At 39.0% G+C, this 24426-nt stretch overlaps 1 long non-coding RNA gene across 4 annotated transcripts; it reads right to left on the bottom strand.

The window, feature by feature from the left end:
* Positions 1–811: 811 nt before the first annotated feature.
* On the bottom strand, positions 812–24114 carry LOC135296752 (uncharacterized). 4 transcript variants are annotated; one of them, XR_010358756.1, is made up of 5 exons: positions 21985–24114; positions 20530–20626; positions 14794–20016; positions 13727–13911; positions 812–6612 (listed from the first exon to the last, which is right to left on the bottom strand). It is a non-coding gene; the product is annotated as an uncharacterized LOC135296752 (long non-coding RNA). The 4 variants fall into 4 exon arrangements; XR_010358757.1 differs by lacking the exon at positions 812–6612 and having other exon boundaries at positions 13562–13911; positions 14794–16243; positions 19878–20016; XR_010358755.1 differs by lacking the exon at positions 812–6612 and having other exon boundaries at positions 13562–13911.
* Between the last annotated feature and the right edge of the window lie 312 nt (positions 24115–24426).

Genomic DNA, 24426 nt, shown 5'->3' with positions numbered 1-24426 from the left:
GCCAGAGTAAATAAAACCATTATTTCATAATTTTAGTAACTAAGAATTTTAAATTGTTCCTGCATATTTTAGAGACTAATAACAATTCAGTGCTCAGAGCTTGGAATACAGGGACACAGAAGGGCATAGAATGTATTAATAAAAATCTTTTCATGCTACTGTGGTCCTTGGCCCCTGTTAATTTTGGTGATCTCTGAGTCAGATTCCTAGTGCTTCATTTTGCTCAATCCAGGAGGTGCAGGAGAGTCTTGGGAATTCTTGGGGTTTCCCTGAAGTTATATAAGCACAATATCATGTGACCATAATTTAATGATAAATTATTACTTGTTTTACAAATAAGACTTGCTCCTACAAGCATGTTCTATACTGAAAGGGCTGAACAAAGAGGGTTTTGCTCTTGTTGGGTCTGTGAGCATTCTGTTTTCTTGATCTTGGTGTAAGTGATACTGTCATTCCTGACACTGAGTATTATTTGACTGGAATTATTCTGTCTGAGCAAACATATTGACTTTGGGCTTGTGATCTTTATTTGATGTCATGTCAGAATAAGTCAATGGGAGTGCTTAGGATTTGTTTCAAAATGAGGTTTTCCCATCCTGCTGTTTTCTACAACAGCAGCATTTATCTCTGTCCCCAAATGATGGCTGCCAGTGTCTTCCCCTCTGAGAGGCTGCAGACTCCTGACCAGCACCTTTGACTTCTTTGTGTATGCCCAGGGTTGTCATCCTGTCTCCCCGCTCTCGCAAGAATTCAGAAGTTCATTTTTACTGTCCAGCCCACAGAAGGTACTGCAACAAGATTCAGTGTCCAAAATAGGAGTTTATTTACAATCAGTCTCAAAGCAAAGTAAAAAATGCTTCTCCATTATGCCTTTCAAAATAAGGGTCTTTTTCCAATTACATTGGTTACCTCAAGAAGCCATACTGTGTGTGCTTTCCCACATTCTCTTAGTATTGCACCATCTGAGCCACAGCCATTTCCTTCACTGTGGCTCTACAAGGTATGTGCTGGAGCTACAACTCTTCAGCACTTTGGTGCTTCCAGGAGTGAGAGAGTGAAGCTATACCTGTGCTCAGAGACCCTCGCTGTTCTACAAAATTTGTCTGGCTCAAGTCCCAGAGCGGGTTTTGACAAGCTGCACAACTTGCAGCTGCAAGGGTCCTTAGCTTGGAGGAGACCTCCCCAGGCAAAGAGGCACAGAGATCCTCCCAGGGCTCCTTCAGCCCTCTCCCTGTTTGTGCACACTGTAGGGGAGTGGGTGTAACTGAGTACAGACTGACCCTTCATCCCCCACTGATGCTACACTCCTCTCCCACGGGGAGCATGAGGCAGGAGCACTGTGCCACAGGGGACTGCAGCTGGGATGCCAGGGTAGTTTTCCTCCCAGTGACTCCGCAGAGAGGCATCAGACGTCTGAATCATTTTCTCTCGCCTACTCGTGGCAACAACATAACTTAATAGTGCTGTCCTTGCTTCATACCATCCTATCATTTCCCTCTAGATTTTTTTTCTGTGTTTACACCCAGCATTTAATAAAACTATCACTTTAACAAAGAAGATAACTAAGGGAGCTCTCAGATGTAAGATTTACAGCTGTTATTTAAATATAGATTTTGCAGATTCATCAAAACATAAGTAATTCTTGATGCTTGGAAAGCACCTTGGCCATCACAGCTGCAGCTCACAGCAAACACAACATACAGTGATAATATTCAGCAATAATGTTCACAGATTATTAAATGCTATAAATTATTCTGAAAATCTGGTTTAATCTCAGAGCACACAGACTCCATCAGTTTTGTAAACTGTGCTGCTCTCAAAGTAGATAGGAGAAAGCATTACATAATTTTTCTATAATAGTGCAATTGAATTGAAATGTTAAACAACCATTCATTCCTAAAATAGCTAATGATTTTAAAAGAATTCATCCTTTCTTAAGAAAAAATTACTTCGTCTCCAAACCTGTACCCACAAGCTCATTACTATTCTTCACAAAGTTGTTACTTTGTTAGATAGAACTGCAGCAAAAGGGATAATTCCTTTATATAAGGCATTGATACCTCTTTACTGATTTCACTGTGAGCAGTGTAAAGCAAAATGGACCAAATGTATCTAATTTTCTGAAAGTCTCAGAGGTTAGGAGTGCAAAACAAAATTAATGGTGTTATTTTGCTGTTTAGATCCTCTTTCTTAAGGTTTGATTAAATTAGAAAATCTATGTGAAACTGCCTGTGAATGGCTTTCCTCATCAATAAATACTAGAAGTTTCCTACCAATGATATTTAAAACATGTTGTCCTTATTTATACAGGAGCTTCCTGCCATACTTCTTCTCTCATTTTTCTGACATGCTGTTTCTCTGCTCATCAGAGAGAGAAGGGCCCTGAGCTGGGTGCTGGATGATGAATGGCCTGTAAGAGTGAGGGTCCCAGCCACCAGACCCTGCCAAGGAGAGCCTGAGAGGGCACATCCAGTGGCTCTGGGGCCAGCAAGGACCGTGGGAAAGAAGGGAGACCCAGATGGATCAGAAGAATTGGCTAGAGTACTAAAAGGGCTGCGTTTGCCTCTGACTTTACTTAGGATGTCAAATGCATCACAAAATCCATTTGAAGAGCAGTACTAATTCAGGTAACTGATTTTTTATGTTAGGAGCTACCTACCTTCTACTGACCATCTCAAGCTCTTCATAGAGATAACTAGCAGCTATGAGTTTCACATATCATTTGGTCATTTAATACCATAAAATGCATTTCCAGCCACAGCATTCCACTTTCTCATTTCTACACATTGCTTTCCTTTTGCTCAAGTGCCATCTTATCATATGAGAGAAAAAGACACTGCCATTTCACCCTCTCAACACCTCTTCCTATGTGTTCCTTGAATCCAGGCTGCTGTATCTTGTTTGTCTACTCTCCCACATAAACAAGGGTAATCTTTCCTCATAGGGGAGTGTGCCCATGACTCCTCCACAGAACACAAAGGAGTCACAGTGAAGCACTTCTTTATCCACAACAGCTCCAATCTCATACAGTATCAAATGGTGTGAAGGAGCACGAAGCCAAGGTGGTGAGCTTGAACAAGCCTGTGTGTAAATAACTCTGGCAGAGGGCCCAAAGGAAGGGGAGTCCTGTTTGCCTGGTAATGAACAAATGGCTGTATTTCCTGAAGGAAAAATATTTTTCTGCTATCTTGAGATTTCCTCACAAAAAAAAAAGAGTTATTTTTTTCTAAATAAAGTATTTCCAGATGCAGAACTAACATGCTGTGTGCATCAACAACTTGATAACAACATGTCATCACTTGACCTTGGAAGAGGGTGAAAAAATGAAAAAGGCAGAATTTTCTGAAATTATACCCTTTCATGGGAACATTTTTTTAAAGCCCATGAATCCTGGGAAAATTTTTTTAAAATAAAATTTGATTACTTTTACTCATTTTAATTTTTTTTCATAGCTAATTGACTAGCTGAATAGGAAAATCTATGCTGCTGACTCGAAACTCAGGCAAGGGATTATGTGCACTTCTCATGTGAGATAAATAAAGCTTGTAAGTTCTCTTTGCTTGCCCTTTTTAACATCACAACCCAATTAAGTTTTTTTAAAACTTTTAGGGATTTGGAAAAAATATTTTGCCTTGTTGACAAGTGGAACATGTTACTAAGCACTGGTTATTTCTCGTTAAATATAAAGTATTAGCTCCTGCAGATTTTGTATACAGGACTCAATTCTCCCCTTCACCCTGCCCCATTTTTTATAGGAACAACTGAAGTAAGAGCCTGCCAAAAGCATGGCATGATTTAGCAACTTCTGAGTTATATATAACCTGAACTATTAAGTGACTTAATTTTCTAAAAGCTTGCCTATTTTTATTCCCATTAGCCCTGATAGCCTTTCATTTAGCATTCTTCTCAAACAGTCAACTCTTTTACATCATCTTCCAATTCAAAGAAACCTCCAGTACTTCATGCATAGAGAATTTCATGTATGGGTTGGAGAGAGCAGAGGGGCAGACCACTCTTAACAGTGATTAGTGACATCTTGAAAACAGAGTAAAGATATCTCAAAATGGCAGGGAGCACTTTGGATGAGAAAAATTGCATTAACTAACTTGCAGCTATCTAGAATTTCACCACATTATCCTATCTCCATAACTCCTCTGGCACATGCCATGGGAACCTTCCTAACCACATTGGCTACCTTCCTGGTTTTGCATCCCTGGAATCTTCCCACAGGCAAGCGCCCCAAGCATCCTGCAAATACTTTCCTTCTCAACTGATTGAGAGGGAAGTGTGCCACCTACTGAAGGACCTCAGCCACTTTCTATATGTCTTGGACTTTCTTAAGTTCTTTCCCATTTCTGAACTTTCCAGGCCTTCACACTACTGATTTGAATTAGAAATTAGTCTTTGGTTTATGAAAGTTTGTAAACTCAGCAACTGGAAGGTCATGAATATGGACATGAGCAAATGTAATCCAGACTGGTTCCATATAATTCATGTGTAAGCAGCATAATTTGATAAATCATCTGTCTGAAAGCAGTTACTCCTACGTTGCCACTTTTTGCCAGAAATGAGATAAATATCAAGAATTATCTCTACAAATATAAGAAAACACTAGATTTCTAGATAATTAGTAAAACACGCAGATGAGTTGGCAGTACTGACATGCATGGTATTTGCAGTTTAGGTGTTAGTTAGGCATTTTTAACTAATGAGTGAACAGCTTCACTGCCAGGCAGTAGCTGCCTCTGATGGTGGGTGCTCTTTGCTCAAATAATTATTTGGTTGAACAAGCTCAAAGCAAACTTTACGCAGCTGTTGTCATAACTTGCTGTTTGACACACCTAGAGAGTGTCCTTTGGTTACCTGAGCCTCACACCACTGAGTTATTCATGCACACTAATGCATTATTTTGGCTACCAAAAACGTTGAAACAGATGTCAGTGTTGTTTCAAGTGTTTTAATAGTGGATAATAAATAAATAATTTAAGACCAATTTCTTTTATAAATATCTATGAAACTGCTTAACTAAAAAATTTTAGGCATTGAGGTTCATCAGAGCCTTTCACTTTTGAGTCAGCAATATAAATTCTGTTATGTGTATTACAGTAGATGAACAAACCTTCTAAAATGGTGATTCACTGAAATTAACAAGCAATATATGCCTGTAAAGTTTCTCACATTTCTGTATTGGACTGATTTGTTCCTAAGAAATATTGTTCTCAATAATTCTCAGTAGGAATGTCATCAAAACTTCTGCTGGAATGTAAGAAATAAAATAATTTCGAATAAATTATTTTATTCTAAATAAAATAGAATGGTTTAGAATAAATATCTTAATGGATTAACAGTTTGAGGATGTGTAGAATAAAAGTTTGAAGTGTTTCTACCAGTTTTGTCAGTCTCAACCAGCTTGTCATACAGTACATTCAAATCTCTGTGATACCTGAAACTGGACCATTCAAGGTTTCACATGTGTACTACATAGAAGGAAAATAAAATTCATTGTCAGCAAGCATAAAACAGGGAGAAATCTAACTCTAGACTCACCATCATGTCTATAGCTACTGTCAGTTTAAAAAGTTCTGCAAGCCATTGCAGACAGTCCAGCAAAACTATCAGCCCAGTGACCAATGAAAGCACCTTTATCAGGAGTAATTCAGAAACAAAAGGGATGAAAAAGTTTTGCACCTGTATAGATGCAGGTGGCACATACCAAATACTCTTCTGCTCAGGCACAATCTGAAAAATAACATGGTGCCATCTTTCCCATCTTTCTTCTTTCCCATCAAGAAAATGAGGAGGTTCAGCAGATTTAACAGGCAAAAAACCCCCACTTACTTAACCCAGCACATGGCAGGAGTGTAGACCTGAGGCAGAAGAATGCTGTGGGGTGCCAGACTAGGAATGTCTTGAAAAGAAGATTCACCTCATTAGCTGTGAGATAGTCCCTTACTGGCTATTAAAAAAGCTCACATATGTGCAGATGCTTAGGGGTCTGTCCCTAAACCACTCACTGACTGGCAGAAGTGGGTGTATCATAGAAAAACCATAGGAGACAAAGAGGAATTTCTTTCCCTAAGTGGTGTAACTGGCCACACTTTGAGAACAACAAATTACATGAAGTTCTCATCTGGCTGAAATAATGGTAGCTCTTATCTTCCTACTAATTTATGGTGGGTTGTTTCAGGGGACTTTTTCCAGTCACAACTGGCTTCTGCAAATGTCTGACAAAATCTGGGCTTTTAAAATTATTTTCAGTTTCAAAGACTGTATGGAAAGCATTCAATGAAAATTTCAGTTCATCCTTGAATTATTTTTGATCTTCATAATGGAAGAGACATTGCAAAGCATGTTGTATTTTCTGCTTTAAAAGCCAAAATGAATTAAAGATCTCCAACAAATTACTGATTTGTCATAATGTAACCAATTCTAATAGCTAAAATATCAATATAAACTCTATTTCCTGAATACCACAGGTTTGTAAATGTGAAATACCCAGGCAGCAAACTTTGTATTACCTGAGTTTTTGAACTTATAATATTTTTGAGCCATTGGCAGCCCAATTAGGTGTTCAGCATATGTCTTGAATTTCAGAATCCATATACCCTTCATCTGGAATAAAGAGATATGAAAGGGATGTGAGTCATTAATCATATTCAGGAAACAGGTTTCTGAAAATTAATACATGACCAGTTGCCAGTAAGTAGCCATCTGCTACATATATGAAAAAAAGTATGTTCTAAAGCTACATATTTTAATGATAGTTTTAAAATGCTCAAATTGTAAATGGTAATGGAAACAATGTTTCTCTAATGGAATGTCTAATATCACTTAGGACCCACTAAGGGCTGCACAATGATTCTGATCAATGGGAGCTGGGTAAAATTGCATAGTCAGTGTAGTACAGACAAATCTGAAGTCAAGCTGGTATGTAAAGGCATAATTACTGTTAAGTGCAGGAATAAACCTAGTGATTTCAGTGATGTTGTCTTGGGCTTAAACAAATGCTTAAATGTCCTAGTCTTCACAATCCTGTGCTCTCCATCCTTACTCACAGACATTGACATTTCTTGCACACCTCTAGGAAAAGACGTTCAATTTGGCCCCATGCCTAGCTGACTATGAGTATATAAGTACATGGTTTTCTTACGTTTTGAAAATTTTGGGATTTTTCAAGTGGGTGGACACTATTAAATTCAAACAGGTTACATTCATTGGATGTTGTTTGTTAACAATTTCAGTTGTAATCTCAGTATGTGTCATCGCTGCTGAGGTGTGGGGGGGGAGAGGGAACCGTCAAATTGTATTCTTGGTCAATAAGGACATTGTCAGACTGTTTAAGAAGCATATTTACCCAAAAACTAAGAATTGAAATCACCAGTGCAATTACAATGTTTTGGCAAGGAACTAGCATGAAGCCTGGGAAAAGTATGTTGGTGGATACCAATATGTACAAAAAGAGATTCACTCCTGGGCTTACAGCATGGCCAGCAGTGTTCCTGGCTCAAGGTCTGTGGACTGTAGAAATTAATAAAACAGCAAATTCAAAGTTCCATTCCAATCTTTACTTAAACTGTACTTATATTTCAACAATCCGGAAACTTTTGAAACTGCAGAGAGGTTGGCACCAGAGAACCCTGTGTGCAATAGGCACTCACAGCCATATAATAAATTAAAAACAAACTTCTCTGCTGCAGGTAGGTGTAAAGGTCTCTTAAATAATTTAGATGAAATTATTTTCTTTCAAAATATCAATATTGCATCTTCAGTTTCTGTGTACAAACCAAATTATGGCTAAAGATGATTGTAGGCAACTGATGTTCTGATGTGTAATTTAACTCTGATTTTGGTCAAAAGATACAATGTAAAAAATATTCTAGCTGCAAGATATAATGAGAAGTAGGACATCTCACTGGGGGGGAAAAAATTACTGAAACCAACTGAAGAGATTGGCCAGTCTTCTTCAGTGCAGGTCATCTATTATCATCCCATCAGAACTTCAGAGATTGATAGGTATTAGCCATCTACATTAATATAACAAGATATTGCCTACAAACTCTGTACTGTTCAAGATCTCACAACTGAAGAAGAAGGTTTGTGGAATGCCTGACAAACTTGTAAGTACTGAGAAAACAGAAAGTTTCAAGTTCTGCTTCAGTGAAATGCTGTTAGTGAAATCATGAATAAAATCTTCTGGTAAAGAAATATTTGGGGCCAGCAAATCAGGTAGCTGGTGAACTCAACTTGTCTAGAGTTTGGGATCTTTACTTACACTGTCTCGGACCTACTAGCTGACTTACAGTGCAGTACTCACAAGCTTTTCATGTCCCTTATCTACCTCTCCAAGGCCACAGGAGACAGGACAGCAATGAGAAATGGTGCAGAACTAGATTTCTCCTCCATACCCTAGGTTCTGATAACAGAACAGCTTGGTATGGAAATCTGAATCCAAACTTATTTAAAGATATGTAGGTTGTCTTTAATTTTCTATAGGACTCCTACAACACAGAAGACAACAAAGCTATTGCTATAGCAGTCAATGAAGCAGGGCCCATCCCTGAGGATTTGTATCTTTATTGCCCTGTATCTTTAAGGCCTTCCCAAAATAGTGTGGCACCACACACACACTCTACCTAAGAGAATGAAAAGATGCCAACCAGCAAGTTGAGGGCTGGCTGGCAATGTGCAGAGGGAGATGAAGTACATATTGGCAGGAAGTGAAAAAATAAAGTTATGCTGGATGGCAAGAGAAATACTGAGAAGGAAATTATCTCAATTCAGGAAGCTCTTAATAATATGTTTAAAAATAAAGCATATGCTTCAGTATCTTCTTATCAATAGCTTGTGTGTCTCAAGTTAGGCACATATTTGAGCATATTGCTGAGCTGGGGCTCTGCAGTGAAGTTTCACAAGCTGCTTAAAGTGATATAAGTCTGTGGTGTCACTGAGAGATGTGAACCTCTCCTTCTCAATGTCCCCAGCCCTGTTGTTCCACCACCTCTTCTCTCCTGGCACTAGAACTTGTGGGAGCTGCACTGTCAGCAGCATCCGCAATGCACTTGCAATGGGGGCTGGAGGAAAAGAGCAGGCAGGGAGAGGGCAAGGCTGGCTTTTTCTGCACATGCAGGTGAACCAGACACAAGCTGAAGACACTTGTCAAACCATACTCTGTGTGTCCTCAGCCACTCTACTCCTCTTTTAGCAAAGCTAAAGAGAATTCAAACCCATCTTGGATGGCCTGCCTGGGCCTTTGCAACCTTTTTTTGAAGTGGTTAAATAGGCACCATATCTCCATGCAGACATGTTGTAAGATATATATCCTTCTACATGATTTGAAAGAAATTAAAAAGTATTAATTTGCATTTGCAGAACAAACATTTCTAAAAATTGTGTTTGGTTTGTGTTGGTTTTTTTGGGTTTTTTTTTACCGGAGAAATGCCTGGCAGATGGTTTGAGTGAGGAGTGGTGAGGCACTTAAACCAATTTCCCAGTGTTCTGTCAGCTATTTACAGATTCTGTTGCACACTTTCATCATTCATAATCTTTCATAAAATTCAACTTTACCTTTCAATGTATAAGGAAAAAAGTGTTCTGATGTCCCATACTGATACCACTGTATGATACTGTTCAAGTTATTGGTCTCCATCATTCAATGTACAGTGCAGATATAGACCAGTTCATTAGTCAGGATGAGACAATAAAACAGCTCTAACCATTTAAAACCTATTAATCTGGATAGCACCATTAGCATAAGCAATAATTTATTATTACCAAATTAAATCCATTATAAGTATCTTGAGTGTCCAATCAGGTTAGTAATAAACTGACTAAAGCTATCTACCCAAATGACTGTACTCCTTGATGGAATGCTTTTGGGATTGCTATGCATTAATCTGACTTTTAGTGGGCTGTACTGTTATTTATAATTCTGATAAACTGACTCTCATAACGTGTAGAACAGCTAAACATTTTAGAATAGTTAGAATGGTTTCATAGGCTCTGTGATCAATATTTTTTTTTCTCTCTCTTTAGAGGGTAAAAGGCATTTTCTACCACATTACAGTTCCATCAGTTAGATGGACTATGTTTCTGGTTTTCTTCAGAAAAAAATTCACAGGACTTATATTAAAGGAAACAGCAATGAAGACAAAACTTAAAATACTTGAAAAAAACCCCAGGATGCTAAATGGATATTCCAGAGGACAAGACTAATGTTCTCATTGTTCCCACGGAGCTAGAGCCCTGCTAGCACTGGCTGAGCACAGCACACTGGGTGTGCTAGTCTGTTGGGACAGACTAGGATTGAGACTGACCCTCAAAAAATACTTTAGCTATTTAGAAGTGACAGAATAAAGTCACAGATTTACTAAGAAGAATTTTAAGAAGAGAGGTAGGGAGTTTGAACTATTTAACAGAAACATGTAACTTTTCTTGCTAAGGACATGGGTTTGGGGTTTTGTCCATTAATTTTAAATTATTTGTCCGGCTATTTTTAAAACCTGATAATTCTTGTAAATGCTACATATGCTAAATATTGTGTATATGTTTGTGTAATGCACGGTAAAATGTAGGGGTCAGTTAAAAGGAACTCTAGGCTCCCTCAAAGGCTTTGCCAATGGAGGCTGTCTCTTTATTGCAATTACTTCTGCTGTAGCATGTGACTGGTTCTAAGACATTTATTCTTCGCAGTCTCCTGTATAAGCAAGAAAATAGACCTCTTTTATAGATGGGAAGCTGAAGGTAAAAGATTACTTCACTTTGCACTGGTAGGCAAGAAAATCATCAAGAGCAGACCTCCATGGTGCTCTCTGTGACCTTTTTTATAGAGTGGACACAATGCCTTCCCTTTTGCTGCCTTTCCACCAAACAGTTTGATGGGCTTGGTATATAGGACAGCAAGTAGAATCAAGAACTTGATTCTATTTATCAGAATTCAGATGTTAAGCAATTGCTGACATTGTCAGCAATTGAATCCCATATATATTTTGAGATATACAGAAAAAAAAAAATATTTCCCAGTGCTCTTCTTCCTGCAGTTGAGCTATGCTTTCACAGGGACAAATGTGGGATAAGCTGTTTGACTCCCACTGACGGGAGATTTTTATCACTGCTTTGAACTTTTTAATGCCATTGGAAATGAATGTGGTAGGATCAGCATTAAGTTTAACTGGTCCCCAGTCTCAGTCCAGTAACTTACTCCAGTGAAGGGATTATGGGCAAGGAACCAGAACAAATACCCAAGTTCACAGGATATCAGGAGTCATGGGGTAAACCAAGTTGCAGCATTGATGGGCTGGCATGGGAAGAAGGGGACTGTGTTGCTTTTATTTTCCTGTTACTTCCATTTTTCTGTTATCTGACACATCTTGGTACTCAGCACAAGATTTTTCTTGAAGCTGTTGTGATTTTCCCCTGAAGTAAGAAAATATATGACTGGGTCTTTTCTGCCAAACTGACAGGGCAATAACTTATATACACAAATCAGATTAGTTGACAGTAAAGATACATGGGATGTGTTATTTGAAGGACATGAACAGTTGTTGTTATTTTTCAGCCTGAAACAACTTTGCTCTCCTGAATGCAAAAACCTGCCAAGAAAAGTAGAGTGAACGTAGCTCAGTGTTATAAAGCTGACAATAAGATACGCCTAGTATTTTAAGCTGGCCTCTTACTCCTTTTTCCAAGGTTCAGCCACAACAATCATTCATCTGAAAGTCAGGGTTTTTTTGTGTGATTTTCCAACGTAGCATGACTCAGTTGCTTAAAAGTCTTTGAAATTCAAGAAGCAAAATCTACTGAATTTTAAATCACAGAGCATCTCTCAGGCTCACTGTTTCTCCCTTATGCATGGGTAAATAAATTTAATTTGAGGATAAGAGATGTAGCTTTCTCCTACAAAATTAACAGATTAAACAGGAGTGAATCCTTTTCTGACAGTCCTTCGAAGTTTTTGCTGGTTAAACTAAACAGGCTTGCACTCTGATAATTTTTGGCTGTTTTCACTACAGTCAAAGCAGTTTATGCATTTATAAATACAGAGACATGCTTACTTCATTTACTGTTCCTCTTTTCATCTTCTTTTAAAGCAAAAGCATATTCAGTGAGCAACTGAATTACATTATTTAAATATGCTTTATAATGTATGCAGCAAAGCTAAATATGTTCCCTGGTTTCCTTCAGTGAGGTTTCTGTGAGGCTAAGCAGAAGCTTTCAGTGAGGTTCTGTGAGGCTGACCTGTGGTTCACAGTGTAGTCCTGTACCTCTTCCCTCCTGAAAGGGAGAAAGCTGAGGGGACAGTGGGACCACTGACTTTCTCCTGATTTACAGGCAGGATCTTGGCCCCTGTGACTTACTCTGAGGCTCACTTCAAGCCCAGACTCCCATGGAAGAGGAGCTGCTCTGGGGGAAGCCAGGCTTTCAGCCAGGCATGCAGGACCACAGTTGAGGGAGAAGCAATCCAGGCTGGGGCCAGCTGGACACAGGCCTGACCTGAAGGTGAGGAAACATCTTCTGCAGAACTTTGCTGCAACCAGACCAGGGACCTTCTGGCTCATCTGAACAGACAAAAACTTTGCTCTTGGTGCTGTCAACAGCTTTGATGTGGCATATTTTCCAGTTTATCCAGTCTATATTTTCATGAGAAGAGAAACTTTCTCTGGACAAGGTTTTTGTTACCAAAGGAGGAGATAGTTTCACCTATCAATTCCCCTGGCCATGTCTGGGGACTCCTCTTAACCAAGGAAGACATTATTAATGGGAACCCAAATCTTTGCTCCCTGGCTTAATGCAAGTGATGAGCATGATTAACATGACATGTGGTAGAGAGTAGAATCAGACTTGCTCCCTCATCATCATCTCATGAGCGCCTTAAAGGCTAAGCCATAGAACAGTCAAATTTTCCACAGATGAGCCTTTTTCCTTTGCATAAAACAAGCTGTCAGCAGCCAGTATTACAACAGTCCTCAGTCCTGCTTCAGAGATGAAATCTGAACATTAATCTCCAAAATAAAGTATTTTATTAGTTATGCAAAATATATAGTCACCAAAAATAATTAGAATCCTTCCCCACCCAAGCATATAATCTAAGATGTAAGAGAGAACAAGAAATGGAAGTTGCAGGTTATAGTTGCTACTGGGCAGAACTTAAACAAACTTTCTCATATACTTCATGATTTCTTTACCTCCTGGATTATTTGGGGAGAAATGTTACCCTTTTGGTTTCTTGTGTCCATTCTTTCTCTGCTCTCTCTTACCCATCTTCCCCACAGTATACTGTTTCAGGTCACGTAAAAAACGTTTTTCACATTTAAGTTATTTGCATATGCCCTTGCAGACCAACAGTTTGATGGCAATTTGCTATCCACTTGCAGCCACAGACCTCTCACTTTGAACACCAGGAACTGAGGGAACCATGCAAAACAGGATAGCAGCACTTGAATATTGTATTACTCATATAAAGATTAAATGCAATGGGCTATCAAAAGTAAGAAGGCTCTTAGGAGCATCAAAGTAAAAACAACGGCATTATGTAAGGACAAATAAATCATTAATTAGATTGATAGAATGTACAATGGAAGAATTTTATTTCACTGAACTATAGACATATATTAGTAACAAATCTATACGTAAACTATAAACACATATTTGAAAACAAATCTATGTGTAAACTGTTGATCAATATATCATTTTCCTTATGTATTGATGAATTACAATCACAAATTCCTACCTATAAGTGGAAGTTTCACTGGCAGTCTGGCATAGTGACTGTTTCTATAGATTTGTGAGACAACTTGGCCAGCAGTTCTGCAATTTCACATTTGAGTTCCTTCAAAATCTTGGTTGAATGCCAGTCTGCCCTGGTGATTTACAGATATCTGTCCATTTGATTTAATTCTGTTTGGATCCATGTTCCTAAAGTTGAAGGAAATGGGAGCAGAGACTTGAAGTAAACTGTCTTTGTCTCAGCCACATTGCCAAAGCAGTAGTGGTATGTTAAAATGGAAATTTGTGGAAAAAAAACAGGTCTACTGATTCTATCCAGTCACCCTCATGCAATCAGCATTGTGATAAAAACATTGGGCAGGGTAATGACAACTATCATAAAGGCAGTAGTGAGGCACCTTTGGATTTGCACATCTGTCAGAGCAATGCCAGCCTACTTTTGAGATGATAAAATGAGCTAAATTAAGAATGATCAGGGAACCCCATTCACATTATTGAAGCATCATACAGTAAGTGCAAGAGACAGGTGGCATAAGTGCTAAAACAAGGATGGAGAGTGTGTGCTGCAGGGAATCAATCTACTGCATTAACGGCTAATGGCACACTCAGTATTTATCCATTATTTATCACATAAATGAGTATGTACTGTCTAGACTGCAGAGGTGCTTTCACAACTAGAATGACACTGATTACTGAAAATTAAAAAATGAGAGATGATCTTAATAAGTGAATTGAAAATTAGCAAATGGTAACAAACTCCACATGGTATATCTGCTCAAACTAATAACAGTGGGTTTTGTTATGCTTTTATGAAAATTATTTGATCCATTGCTATAATTTTAGAGTTAAAAGAATAATGCAAAATCTGGAAAAAAAGGTAGAGGACTTAGGATGTAATCACTTCCTGCCACTATCACATACTTTCATTTGCATGCATACTCTTCATTCTGAGATGCTTTTTGTTTTGCTTTAATATTCTGCTCATTTATTTCTTTTCCCTTTAAACTTGCTGGTACTTTAGTGAAAATGAAGACTATCTGCTCACATTGAGAAAAGAATTCTGTTACTCACCATGTACTATGTTCCAGTTGCGGCATAGAAACCATACTCTATGCATTGTTTTTAATGTTATAGTGATACCAGAACGCTGGCCTTGAGTAAGTTACATGAGCTCAGGATTCATCATGTATCATTATCAGTGGAAGGCGCATCATTACATTCAGAAGAAGAAGCGTCAAATTTTCACCTGAGACCCACTGACAGTGGTAAAATTGGAAAAAAAAATTAGATGGTTGGTTGAATCAGGAAACTTAGAGATTAATTATAATAAAAGTAGCACAAGGTTTTTTAGGCATGCTAATTTGTTAATGAGGGATAGAAGAATGATGTCAAATAAGTGAAAAAGAAGCCCTTAAGTGTTCCCACTATATTAAACATTTTAAGATGACTTCTACATTAAGAAAATTTTGTTCCTAGATACTTTGGTAACCATTTAAAATTTATACTAATGCTAAATGTTAGCTATTTGCATTCATCTGCATTACACCCTATCCTCACCACAGACCAGGAATTCCCAAGAGACAAATTATTATATCTTGCAGTTGATAAGGTTTTCAACTAGGTATGCTGGCCCTGAAAGACACCTGTGTACTTCACCCATGTGAATCCATCATAGCTGGTCATGAGCACCAAGCTGTTGTCCTGCAGTGAATCCCTTACAAGGAAAATAAACACACTTGGATATGTTTTCTGTGACAAAGTGAAAAACATAAAATTTCCTCAGCTGCCATCAGAAATGTCTGAAATTGTAAAAATCCCTATCTCCAGTCATTTCTGGAAATATCCATTATATAATTTACTCTGATAAGAAGGATATATGTTATATTAAGATGCCAACAACAAAAAACCAAACAAACAAAGCCAAAATACAAACCCTCTCAAACCTAGAATTGCCTAGGTTAAGAAAACATAGAGGACAGTTTCATGATTAATCTAAATAAGCCAAAATTAAACGGAGTATTACAAAGATTTAGTCTGCGTTCTGAATCATAGTGTGCCATCTGGGCTGCTCATAAATTATAAAGCTGCTAGGCCAGTGGCTGCATAAGTTCATGCAAGGCTTGAAGATGCTTGAGAAGAGATTATATTTTTTGCAAAATGTTCATAAACAGGATTTCTTCCCCCCTCATTCACATGAATATTTTAGTTAAAAAATTGAAGTCCTGTGCATTTTCAATTATCCCTAGCAGTTGTACATTACCAGCATAGCTAGTCAGATTTACCAGTTAATATACTCCAAAAAGGCACCTAAAGGTTTTCAAAGGTATCTTAATTATAATATTTACAGTTTCCAGGGTTACTTCCAGCAAAGACACCCTAATTCAACCTCTCCTGGTTCATTCAATTGTACTTTATTAGCTAGTAACTATACTGCTAAGACTTACAGTAATGCTGCTCCACATCTGCTTAAGCTGCTGTCTTTCCATGATGCATATGTGAAATGGACACAATTGTGTTCCTTCTATAAACAGGAAAAAAAAGGCAAAATTACTTGTGGCTAGTGAATCTGAGATTCATGGGTGGGAGCTCTGGCAGCCAAACATTTCCCATGGATAATAAGTACTAGTTTTTCTTCACAAACACCCATTTTTCCAGTGTGTCCTCTGCAGCGGTTATGAACATTGTGCAACACTGCTGTCATCCAGGAAAACAAGGATTATGATTATCTCATTCACTTGTAGAGAAATTCCCATGATTTAGCTTGAATAGTTTTAAACTGTTCTAATTTTTATTTTTGTTTTAGCAAGTGGGTAGCAATAATCATAACATGAAACAAGGTATTTGTAAGAAAGTCTGAAGTAATTTCAGTGTGTTCATTTATTCCCATTTGCATTTGTGGCAATTTACCTAAGAGCTCAAATATGCAATTACTGGTTTCTTTCTGCAGGTTGGTTTCAACCTCCTGCTTCTCCCTTCATTTTCTCCTTTAACACACATTATCTTTCCATCCTTTGCAATTAATCTCAGATGACCATCAGACTATAAAAACATACAAAGCTGAACAAACAGAGGAGAAAGTTATTCATGGTTGTTTCCCTAAACTCAGTTTGCGATTCACTTTTTGTGTCACATCAATATGTGTGTTTCCTTCCCTTTTTACATCCATTTTGAGGTTTCTATTGTGGATTTTTTTCCAAGCTCATTTTAAGAGAGGCTTTTAGTTATGGAGATGCAGACACATGGCAGATTAATAAGTGAGGAAATTACAGGAATAGTTTTCTGTCCATTTCCACAGTGGCTTTGTGTGTCTAAGAACAAGATTTGAAAGAAGGCTGGAAGAGTGTAAATTAGTGAACGGGGAAGGGGTTTAATCCACCAGCATAGCCATGAACTAAAAAGGCAGGAAAAAAAAGGATGCTCCAGAGGCATGAATATACCTTACCCGAAGATTTCTTGATCTTGTTCTTATTTTCCAGAATATGAAACATTTTTGATACACAGACAAGAAAAATAAAACACAACAAAATGAAACAAAAAAGCATCAGTATCCAGGAAAACCATCCTATAGAACCATCTGTAGTGCAATATCATCACAGTAAGATGGAGACCCCCTGCCACTGTGAGCCTTCAGCTCACAGAGAGAAATGTGAGCCTTCAGCAGCAGATTGTATCAATGGGAAGGACACACACTGAAAAATGACAGTTTCCACAAGTTGTGTGAAAGACATTTTGAGGATGAGCACTAGAATAAAAAATTAGATAGAAAAAGAGCTTCCAGCTGGTGACAGAAAGAGCTTGGTTGCTGCTGTATTGTCTGGCAGAGAGCAGAAAGCCAGAAGTGTGGCATTCTGCTGAGAGTCATTCCTATCAAGAGAGGAGGAATTGGCAACGATCAGCATTCCCTGCACGGGGGCTAGCAGATGATGGGAGGCACCTCCAGGTTTGCTTGGCAGCCCAAACACAATACAAGCTTCTGCAAAAGCATCAAAGCAAAACCAGTTGAAAAAACTGGGCATGCCAAGTCTTTGAGATGGGTATTTAGTCACTCCTGTCCTTGCTAGCCACTGCTGTCTCTCTGCTACTGAATGAAACGCTCTCTCTGTCCTGGCTGTTGTGTTAGATGTGTATTACCACCCTCCCTTATCAGCTAAATCTTACTGCAGCTGAACCAGACAATTTTGTCATTCACAATAGAAGATATTTTATGTTTACTCTATTTTCCAGTACTGCCTATGAGTTGGTTATCGCAGAAAAAAATAACATTGTTTGTTTAAGAAGATTCTGTATTTTTTAGTATTTCATGTTTCCTCAGAAGTCCAGGATGTAACTGGGTGAAGTAAAGTTACATATTTATAATTTCAAAATAAATTAAGAACTAGGTCTTGCTGAGATGAACTTTCAGTCAGGACAGGAGACATAAAGTTTTACTAGTCTAGAATTATGAATAGGAATTTGGGGTACAGACACAGTGCAAACAAATAAGTCTACAACTTCTGATGGGCAATTTCAGGGTAGAGATTTCTTCCAATTCAATTAATAAAATACACATATAAAGTCTCCAGCACAACTTAACAATTATATAACCTTTTTTTTATGCAAGCAGTGCTAAAAAAGTGGTGTGGTGCACCACTCCCATTCCTTCTTATCTTAGTAACTCCTTTGGCCAGGTGTTCAGAGAAGGTAGCACAGTGATGTACTTAGGGGATTTAAGAGAAATTATTTTGACATCAGAGAAATTATTTTAACAATTTAATTTATTGTTAATTGTTAAATCTAAGAATTTAAACTAATAATTAAAATTAGCAATTTAAATTAATTGTTAAAATTAGAAATTAACAACTTTTAATCTAGAAAGTGCAGGCTGACTTGGTGAGCTATGCATTAGTCACTAAGTGTAAATGCAAATGTATCTCCATTTACACTAATGCATCACATCAACCTGTTGAGGTTGGAAGGGACCTTTTGAGAGCATATTGTTGAATCCCCCTGCTCAGTTGGGGTCAACTACACCAGATTGTCCAGGACCATGTCTAGATGGTTTTGAATACCACCACAGATGTAGAATCCACAGTCTAAGCAACCTGCTCCCATGAGCAACCGGTCTGAGAGTAAACAGCATTTTCTTACATGCAGATGGGATTTCATGTGTTTCACTGGTAACTAGTAAAAATTCTTGTGCCAGGATTGACTTATTTCAAAAGAATAGAAGGCAGATCCTTAGTGTGCAGTTCCACACAGGGTTAATTTTTCTGGCGTTACAATTATTTGTGGAAAATTGGTTTGTCTTCATTTGTGCATTTTTAATGAATTAGAAGCTGACTCATATTTCCCCATGGCAAACAGTTCTGTTTTTTTACTGCTCACTGATATTCTTAAACAACAGTGCATATTCACCAAGGTTAATTAACAGCAAGGTTATGGGTTCAACCCCTGTATGAGCCATTTACTTAACAGCAGGACTTGGTAGTCCTTGTGGGTCCCTTCCAACTCAGAATATTCTGTGAATCTTTTGACCCCAAGATTAGCTCAGTAGTTTAGAGCATGGTGCTAATATCCAGCTCATTCCAAGAACTTGACAATAGCTAGAAGCAGTGTAAGGGATAAGTTCTTAAAACAGGACAGCAGATAATTTACAACTGTGCACTGCATGTTCCTAAACCATTTCCCAAAAGCCACATCCTTCTGTGGGACTGCATGCTACAGCAGGACAATATTTGCTCTGGTTTACAGAGGGCCATATGATCTGTGGGCAGGTGGAATACTCCCAGTAGCACACTTCTGTGCCTCAGGGCCTGGTACCTGCCTTCCCTTTCTGCCCTAACACTCTCTGATGTACTCAACAGAAAGTATATGAAACTGAGATATTCAAGCCTAACCAAGAAACAGCTTTGTTACACACAAACTATCTGATCCAAATGTGAGAAAAGCTAATCTGCTTACACAGTCCCTGCATCACTTACACATTCAAAATTCCTGATCTGTACAATAAGGTTTTTTCTTTATAAAATCATCCCTTTGGGGCACTATAATCTAAGAGGGAAGATGAACATAGCGAGTTTTTTTCATTCATTTCATCTTTATAGCAAGAAAGTTCATGTTTTTTCAGGATAAAGCCAAGTTTAACTTACAGAGAGGATAACTCAATTTCCACCTACCCCAAGCTTTGTTTCACTAATCTCCTGGTTATCTCTGCTCTAGCTTTTTTCTCCATTGTTAAATACATATAGATAGATATACAGTACAATATGCAGTACAAAATATGCCAAATTAGTAACTTCACTGTAGTTCTTAAACCTAAATGTGAAGGTAAATTGGCATTAATCAGTCATCAGAAAATAAATCTAGACATTTTTCTCTTTATACCAGGTATGAATGCAGTCTTTTAATTTTTATTATTTTTTCCTCCATCCTTCAATCTTTATTACATAGTTAATTTATAGCTTTATTCAAAGTAAATGAAGAAATAAAATATTGCCTAAACCTTATTAGTACTTTTAATAACAGGCCTAGTTACAGCATCTGTCTTTACCAAACATTTTGAGTTGAATCCTCCCCTGATACATGAGGCCATTTCCTACCCAAGTGGTACTTTATTCAACTGAAGAGATACATATTAAACACATACATATTAATTGAGAACATTTCTATAAACTCTTCTCTTAGGCACTGAGAAGGCTTTTCAACAATTTCCTCTTGATTTTTAACTTGCATTGTTTCAGTAATTTCACTTATGTTCCTCACAAGAAAGCTTAATTTTCGCATGTCTGCTTATGTGAGAGTCACACTCCCACACATCCAAGTACTTACCTTGGCACAGTTTGTACTCTATGCCTCAGATATTAGAAATTGCAGTATCAGGTGCATCATCATGAGCACATTGTGTTGAGGCAGTATTACCAATTTCCTACAAGTAAAACCATTTGTTATTATTTTTTTTTCATTATTATTATCATTATCATTGCTTTGGAGGGAACTGTTTGTGGCATAATTCCTTGTAGACAACTAATCTGCATTTAAAGCAATTAAAGAAAGGCCCATTGTGGGCCTCTCTCCCAGATAATTCACCAATATCTTTTGATATTCACAAAATAAAATGCTGTTCAGAAATTCAAATGTCATTTGTTTAAAAAATGGAAAGCAAACAAAACCCAAAGCCATCCAAAAAAACCCCAAGCAAAACAAAAACCAAAACAAAACAAACTCCCCCAACCAAAAAATAAAAAAAGACAAATCCCCCAAATATTCCTTCAACATTCTTATTTGCTAGTCTGCCCAGAAAAGATCAAAACTTGGACTCCAAGATGTTATGTTTTATTCTGTCAAGGTGCCAAGTAGAAAGAACACTATGATATTCATTTTATATAATTGGATGGGAACACCTCCCCCCACACCTTTTTTTTTTTCCAGTCAGTTCTTTGACAGATTTTTAGGCATCTTGCTTCCTCCCCTGTAGTAGACAGCCCTCCCATCCCAGACACTTTGAACTCTTTCTCCTTTCTAATGCCATCTCTCATCTCAACTGAATGACAACTATGACCTGTGTCAAAATCCCACTTTCAAGTAAATTCACAGTATGTGGCTTATGAAAATTTAGTCTTTTCACAATTTACATACAAACAAGTATTTAATCTTTGCAATCTGAAAAATAAGAGGGTAGCCCTGGATATCTGACTTTGCATGGATAAAATCTACCTTACAATGATTTAAGCATTTAATCCAAAACCTGAAATGTAAACAAGCTACCAAAGTACAAAAAAGTTTAATTCATACAGCAATGTAAAGGTCAAAGCAGTAAACTTCTATATTTTACTTTGCTGGAAAATATTTAAGACCAAATCCAATGGAAAATAAAATAATTTGCAGACCGACTTCAACAACAGTCACAAAAGACTTTGCTGCTTGTTTCTCAATAAACAGAGTATGAAATCCATAGCAGCACATACAGACCAATGGCAGCCTCCAGTCTCATCTAGTCCTTATTAGAATGCTGTACAGAAAGTAAACAGATACTCCTTTAGAAAGGACACAGGCTCAAAGAACCCACCCACAATGTATTTACGCTTCCTTTCAAAGGTAGGAATTAGAAATGCATAATAAAGAAGAATTATTGACTAAGGACTAATAAAGAAGAGTTTTTGACTGAGCCTGGCATGATAGTTAGCCTGCCTTGAGATTTTCTTTACTGAAAGAAAAAAAAAATGGGGAACAAGACTGTTATAATGTACCACATTCTGCTTCATTTAGACTTTCACCTTGACTTACAAGGCTTAGTTAAAGCTCTTCTAACGAGGTTAAGATTTTCTGTGAGCCTTGCTGAGATGTCTGTTGAAGAGTGGAGAGTAAAACTGAAGAACATTCAAATGGGGCTCCAAAATGCTTGGGTGGTTTTTCAGTTTAAAAAAAAAAAAATTGGGGTGCTGTAACCTTGGAGACTGTTTAACCTACACACAACAGAAATGCAAACTGCTAAAGGTGGCTATCATGTAATGTTCAGTGAGTGTTCGTGTCTGCAGTGCCTCATTATTGACAGAGAGATGACCAAAGAAGTGAGTTGTTGTATGTTGTAGGAGGTGGTGCAGGAGAAAACTAGGGGATGGGCTGCCCAAGGCTTAGACAGCCCCAAACTCTTGCTGTCAAGAGGCTGATCAAAACACTGTAGAGTTCTGCACAGAGTAACTTTCCTTTGAGTGCTTTTGCAGCTTGACACAGTTTCAGAAAGCAAGCTGGACTCCTTTTGAATAAACCAAAACAGAAGATGTGCTCCAGGAACTCACTTAAAGCACCTCAGCCACTAATGAATATTCACAGGTCCAGAGAAGTAAATCCTCCTGCATGCATACAGAACATCAGGCTCCCACCAGCAACTATGCTGCTTTACAGACTCCCTTCTGTTGGGTCACACTGATAATGTCACTAGTCTGGTCTCCTGTTGTACTCCAGACCACTACATTACATTCAGGTGACTCTCACACTGCACCTTGAGACCTCAGGGAGACTGCAAGACTTTTAGCCTGCAAGACTAAAACACAGCCACATACAAGAGTAATGTGCCCAAAACCAAGCCCAATGTGCTTGCTGGGTCTGTGAACTGATGGATAAGATTATCTAAAGCATGTGGTGCTAAATTCATTCTTTGTGTTTCTAGAGGATTCTTTATACATTCATACATATGACATACAATTCCTCTGCATAAGGAGAAACCTTGAACAGTGCTAAATTCAGTGAGGATAGCTGCTAGCATGTGTTCTCCTAAAAGCTCTTCCTTTTTGCAGGACTCGAGCACAGTTGATATCAGATTAAAAGGCTTTGACTTTACTTAGTGGAATAGAAGCAGGGAATGCATTGCACAATCATTGATTCTTTTTGCCTTTCAGTAGCTTAACTATGATAAAGCACCTTGTTGTTCAAATATTTATTTCCTAAGACAGATGTATGGAGATGGTTTTTATAGAAGTGATTTGTCTATCGAAGCCCAGACATCACTGCTCATGGGTTTTTTCCCCTTTAAAATAACTTTTCCAGATGGTGGAGTAATTTAATATTTACCCTGCAATCAAGCACCTTGAGAGCACCTTTTTTAAGGTGTAGGAGTCCAAAACATGAGCCCCCCTTGATTTCTCCTAATATTAAGGATCCCTGTGGTGATCAAACCTCTGCTGACAGGACAGAATCACAGAATGTGTCACGTTGGAAGGTGCCACAGTGGATCATCTGGTCCAACCTCCCTGCTCAAGCAGGATCATCCTAGAGCACATGGCACAGAGCATTGTGTCCAGATGGTTCTCAAACATCTCCAGTCAGGGAGAATCCACAACCTCTCTGGGCAACCTGTTCCAGTGCACAGTCACTCACACAGTAAAGTTCTTCCTCATACTCAGGTGGAGCTTCCTGTCCATCATCAGTTTCTGCCTCTTGCCTCCTGTCTTACTGCTGGGCACCACTGAGCAGAGCCCGAATACATCCTGACACCCTCCCTTAGGACACTCCCAGACATTGATGAGGTCCCCTCAGTCATCAGTTCTCGAGGCTGAACAGGCCCAGCTCCCTCAGCCTTTCCTTGTAAGACATGCTCCAGACCCTTGGTATGATGTCCCAGGGCATCATGCCTCACAATGCTGGTACTTCATTTCAGCCCACGGATCAGGAGGCTCCCATCTCACAGGCATCGGAGAGCCCACTTCTAGCAAACGTCTGTGTGGGATGAGTGGAAACCTGAAGGTTCAGGAACACAGAGGGCAAAACAAATGCTTTGCCCGGCGGGGCCGCTGTGCGGACACACGAAGGGTACGGACACAAGCATGGACACGGACACACGAAGGGCAGCCCTGGAGCGGCAGGCAGGGCGCTCAGCCAGAGCCGCACCCCCTTCCCGGCCTCTCCCGGGCGTCCCCGGCCGCGCTCCCGCCCACTGGCAGCGCGGGCCGCGGGCCGCCCGCCCGGGGCACGCACGAGCCGGAGCCGGGCAGTTATCGCCCGTAACTGCTGACTCACTGCAGCTCTCGCTTGAAAACCGGCGGGCAGCCGGGTTCTGCACTTAACTCGTGCTCACACTGGCGTCCCTCCCCTCCCTCGGCAACGGCCCGGCCTCCTCCGGCCCGGCCCGGACGCGGAGCTGAGGCTCGGGAAGGCGCCGAGCCCGCCCGGCTGCCGCCGCCGCCCGGGCCTGCGGCCCCCCTGCTCCGCGCTGCCGCCGCCGCACCGCGC

Source organism: Passer domesticus, chromosome 3, assembly GCF_036417665.1.
Source record: "Passer domesticus isolate bPasDom1 chromosome 3, bPasDom1.hap1, whole genome shotgun sequence".
NCBI classification, from domain to species: Eukaryota; Metazoa; Chordata; class Aves; order Passeriformes; family Passeridae; genus Passer; species Passer domesticus.
This window is presented reverse-complemented; position numbering and strand designations above follow the sequence as displayed.